Source organism: Sciurus vulgaris, assembly GCF_902686455.1.
Source record: "Sciurus vulgaris genome assembly, chromosome: 14".
NCBI lineage: Eukaryota > Metazoa > Chordata > Mammalia > Rodentia > Sciuridae > Sciurus > Sciurus vulgaris.
The window spans coordinates 21,658,930-21,664,438 of record NC_136475.1 but is presented as its reverse complement, the minus strand read 5'-3'; the positions used below and the strand labels follow the sequence as shown (position 1 = coordinate 21,664,438).

At 40.5% G+C, this 5,509-nt stretch overlaps 1 pseudogene across 1 annotated transcript; it reads left to right on the top strand.

The window, feature by feature from the left end:
• The first annotated feature begins 1,512 nt into the window (after window positions 1–1,512).
• Window positions 1,513–2,306, top strand: LOC306643802 (large ribosomal subunit protein uL6-like; annotated as a pseudogene). Its single transcript has 2 exons — window positions 1,513–2,046; window positions 2,138–2,306. The product of its transcript is annotated as a large ribosomal subunit protein uL6-like (transcript).
• The last annotated feature ends 3,203 nt before the right edge of the window (window positions 2,307–5,509 follow it).

The window sequence follows — 5,509 nt, the reverse complement described above, 5'->3', positions numbered from 1 at the left end:
AGGGGAGCTATTCTTAAGTAGTGGAATTTCGTGGGCTAATAGCAATTGAACCAATGACCGATGAGGATGTTCACGGGATAGCAATCTAGATTGTCGAATTGTGTGGCGGCAGCAAAATAGCAGATCTGATGCCACTACTGGGGACATAGCTCAGTTGATAGAGTACTTGTCTCACATGCACTAAGGCCCTGGGTTCAATCCCCAGTACTGAAAAAAAAAAAAAAAAAGAAGGGGACACACTATTTGATTCCATTTAGTTAATGTTCAAGAGCAGGTGATACTAATCTATGCTACAAGTCAGAAGTCAGGATAGAGGGTAAGTAATGAACAGGCAAGAGAGAGGTTTCTGGACTACCGGAATATTCTCTATTTTAATCTGGATGACGATTTCATTTGTAATGTGATGGGTTTATACATTTCTAAAATTTCATCTAGCTTTACAGTTAAATTTTGTTTGTTTTATTACATGTACGGTATCAGTGCTTCATTAACAAAGTAAAATAACCAAGCTGGGTGTGGTGATGCACGCCTGTAATCCCAGCTACTAGGGAGGCAAGCAGGCGGATTCCAAGTTCAAGGCCAGGCTGGGCAACTGTGAGACCCTGTTGCAAAATAAAATCAAACTTGCCGTGTGTGTGACTTGGTGGCAGAGCACCCCAGGTTCAATCCCAGCACCCCCCACACAAAGTAAAAACCCACAATTTATGAAGAACTTCATTTCCCTCAGCTCCTCACACTCTGCATTTTCTTTGATAACATGAGCCGAGCATTATTTACAAAGGGTGCTTTAGGTGGGAGGATGTTCTGAGTCTAAAATGGGCAGAGACATTTCTAAAAAGAAAATGTTATATCTAAGTAAAAATAGCTTTCCGTCTCCACTGCCTGTGACTGCAGTTCTTGCCCAGCTTCTCTGGCTTCCACTTGGCCAGCAAACCGCTCTGCTTCCTGGGCTTCTACTAGAATTTACCAGCAGGGGTCAGCCCTGTTCAGAACCCACAAGCTTGAGCTTCTGAGAATTGGAACCTTCTTCCCAGCTCAGTCAGCTCCGGCCTTTCCGTTTTCTCCCTTCACATCTCCAGCTGTACTTCCAAATTATCCATCACACCCTCCTCAGAAACCATGAGTGACAGCATTTTAAATGGACCAGACCAAGTCCTCCCATGTGGAATTGGAGTCAAAAGGCAAAATGTTTTCCAGCCCCAGAGTGCGGATCCTGGCCTGTCCTCGCTGCTTCTACATAGGGACCATCTTCCTTGACAGTCACCCACTTTCTTTCATGACCTCAGTGTAGACCAGAAGCTTCACTGCCCTTCCTCACGGATTCAAACCTCCTCTCTTCCTATGTCTTAAGCAGCCCCACGCCTCCACCTTCCCAGGCCCCTCAGCCCAATGGCCTGCTGTTCCCTCGCCACCCTGTAGGACCCTTTTCCTCACTGCTCCCTTACGCAGCCCAAATGTCACAGATCATCAGTGAAATCACTTTTTTTAAAAAAAAAGCATTCTTGCTTTGCCGCATCTACTGCAAGAATGAAGACCATTCTCAGCAATCAGACTGTCGACATACCAGAAAAGGTCGACATTACTCTGAAGGGACATACAGTTATTATGAAGGGTCCAAGAGGAACCCTCCCGAGGGATTTCAATCATATCAATGTAGAACTCGGCCTCCTTGGAAAGAAAAAGAAGAGGCTATGGGCTGACAAATGGTGGGGAAATAGGAAGGAATTGGCCACTATTCGCACAATCTGTAGTCACGTATAGAACATGATCAAGGGTGTAACACTGCGCTTCCATTACAAGATGAGGTCTGTGTACGCTCATGTCCCCATCAACGCTGTTACTCAGGAGAATGGGTCTCTTGTTGAAATCCAAAATTTCTTGGGTGAAAAATATATCCGCAGGGTTCATATGAGGACAGGTGTTGCTGGCTCAGTGTCTCAAGCTCAGAAAGATGAATTAATCCTGGAAGGAAGTGATATTGAACTTGTTTCAAATTCAGCTGCTTTATTTTATTTATTTATTTATTTATTTATTTATTTATTTGCAGTGCTGGGGATCAAACCCAGGGCCTTATGCTTGCAAGGCAAGCACCCTACCAACTGAGCTGTCTCCCCAGCCCTCAGCTGCTTTAATTCAGCAAGCCACAACAGTGAAAAACAAAGATATCAGAAAATTTTTGGATGGTATTTATGTTTCTGAAAAAGGAACAGTTCAGCCGGCTGATGAATAAGATCTAAGAGTTATCCAGCCACAGAAACACAGTTCTGGAGAGTCAATTTGATATTAAAGTGGTGCAATAAAAGATCTCTATTGACTTTGGACTTAATCCTTTCCAACAGGTTGAATAAACTTTAGTGTCCTTTCAAAAAAAAAAATCTTCTGTATTTTTTATTTATAGATATAGATTTTTTTAGTTGCTGATGGACCTTTATTTTATTTATTGATATGTAGTGCTGAGGATCGAACCCAGTGCCTCATACATGCTGGGCAAGAGCTCCACCACTGAGCCACAACCCCAACCCCAGTGAAATCACTTTTGACCTTCAACTTTGACCCTGCCAGATCTCAGCTTGCATGCCATTAATGATTTCCTGTTGCACTTGGGATGAAGTATAAAAGCCACTACAGGCTCCTGAGAGCCAGCATGACCCATACCCGAGGCTCTTATCTCTCCCATCTCAACTCAGACAAAATGCCCCTCATGAGAAAATCTTTGCCAGCTGCACCTCAGAGAGAGCATTAATCTCAGGATATATAAAGAATTCAAAAAAATTAACACCAAAAACAAAAACAAATAATCCAGTCAATAATTGGGCAAAGGAACTGAACACTTCACAGAAGAAGAAATACGATCAGTCAACAAATACAGGAGGAAAAAATGTTCATCATCTCTATCAACTAGAAAAATGTTGTTTTGGGGAAAAATAATTATAATAACAATAGCATTTTCTATTTGTATATTTTTGTCTTTTCAAAGTGCTTGAACATCCATTATTATAATTGTATAAAATAGACAGTATAGTATAGCTAAGTGTTATAATGACTTGAGAGAAAAAAGAAAGAGACCCAAAGAGTTGACTAAAATGTAAGAGGAAGGTCTAAAGTAAAAATCTCTAACCTACCCATTGTGCATCTTAATGAGACTATGTAAATGTTCCAAGAATGGTGGTGCACACCTGTAATCCCAGCAATTTAGGAGGCTGAGGCAGGAGGATAACTTGAGAGGATGAAGCGGGAGGATTGCCAAGTTTGAAGCCAGCCTGAGCAACTTAGCAAGACCCTGTCTCAAAATAAAAAGTGCAAAGGACTGGAGATGTAGCTTGGTGGTAAAGTTCCCTGGGATCAATCTCCCAGTACAAAAAAAAAAAAAAACAAAAACAAAAATGTGAATGTCTGTCTCTTGATCAAACTTGGAGGGAAGAGGATAGCTTAATAGTTATACATGCAAGCCCTAAAGAAGGGCCTAAGGTTCTAGGAACCTAGTTCTACTACTTAACTTGCTGTGTGATCTTCTTTAAGTTATTTAACTTCTCTGAACTTCTGTTTCTTTGTCTTCAAAGTGGGAATAACAATACCTTTCTGAGGATAACACACACACACACGTATATATATATAGTCAAGCAGATATATATATTTATGTATGGATATAGACATAGGTAATACATGCATGTATATACATTTAAAATACATATCTGGCAGGGCGCAGTGATGCACACCGGTAATCCCAGCAGCTAGGGAGGCTGAGGCAGGAGGATGGTGAGTTCAAATCTAGCCTCAGCAACTTAGCAAGGCCCTAAGCAACTCACCAAGACCCTGTCTTTAAGTAAAATACAAAAAAGGTCTGGGAATGTGGCTCAGTGGTTAAGTGCCCCAGGTTCAATTCCTGATACCAAAATAAATTAATATAAAATAAAATAAAATATGTATTTCTATATATTTGTGTTCCTTCACAGTGCATGCATGATATGAGGTAGCACTCGGTCAAAAACCATTGCTCATTGTGGAAGTCTCGAGGACAGGGGTTGTTTCCCACGCCTCTGTCACTCCTGACTATTAGCACAGTGGCGGTAGAGATGTTCAAACAAATGTGCCCCCTTGCGATTTCTGCTTTCTTGAGTTTACCCTGATCTGTGAATACTGCTGCCCTTCATGGAGCGAAAAAGAAGACGTGGGACATGTATTCTTGATGAGAAGCCCTTTCAGAACTTACCATCAGGAGCAGACCGAAGACACCTGTTCTATTAGTTCTTTCATTCCAGAGTCCATTTTCCTGTCCTTCCTGGAAGAGTGGCGCTGATGTGACCTGCATCTCAAATCTCTTTAACTCTGGAGTGGGTTCGTATCACAGCCATGGCAGTTACGGGGAATTGTCCTAATGAGGGGTTGAGCTGATGGGGTACTCATCCCCCACTGTAGGACAGAACTGGAGATTACAGAGCAGGACCCCAAGTAGGTAGATCAGTTCTCTTATCATAGTATTCTGAAGAAGTTTATTAGAATGGGAAAATCACGTGCCATTTGAAAATTCCTTCTTATAGGATGAACTGATAATTTAAAATAAACCTACAAGACAGAAGTAGAGGTCATGGTATTTGCTTGGTCCTTTAAAGAAGCTTATGCTGCAATATTTTTCTCTCCTGCAGCTAGTAAAATAAATATAAACAAATAATGGCCCACGATATAACTGTGACTACATGAGTGCGTGCATATACGACGGCTTCCCTGGAAAACTAACACAAGTGGCTAAGGGGTCGCAGTGTGTTTAGACAAATTAAAATGCTTCTTTTTCCTGTGTATGGTGATGACTCTTTCTCTTTCTTTGTCATCATCTGTTGACATTTATTGATAGCTACCCGAGGTTATAAATCTGCAGGATTATCAATCTATGGGGAAATTTTGTTAAAAATAAAAGCATTCTTCCCTATTCCATATATTTTATAGAATTCAATAAACTATGAACAACATAGAACAGAACTGTCTCCATCAGATGTCCAACCTTCCTGTTTTAACTTAAAAACTACAAAGTCTTTAGTTTCAATATGTTCTTGTACCTACAGTCCATTTTTTTTTTTTGGGGGGGGGTGCTGGGGATTGAACTCCAGGCCTTATGCTTGCAACGCAAGCACTATACCAACTGAGCTATCTCCCCAGCTCCCTGTAGTCCATTTTTAAGAACTGTTTAATTATTTCCTTTTATCTATGAGTTTTCAAAATAATGAATTGATTCTCTAGCCTATTCTCCAAAGATGACCAATTTTTTTTTTTTTTTAAATTGGAGCACTAAAATTATACTCAGTAATGGAACTCATTAAGGTATTTCATATATAAACACCATTTGGTCAGTTTCATTCCTTAGTACGTTTAGTACGTTCTCTTTCCCTTTCCTCCTCTCTTCCCCGATCCATTTGTTTTACTCTGCTGATCGCCCTTCTAATATTAATTATTATTTCAATTAATGCATTATAACTTTATATAAAAGCAGGATTCATTGGTACATTCATACCCAGAG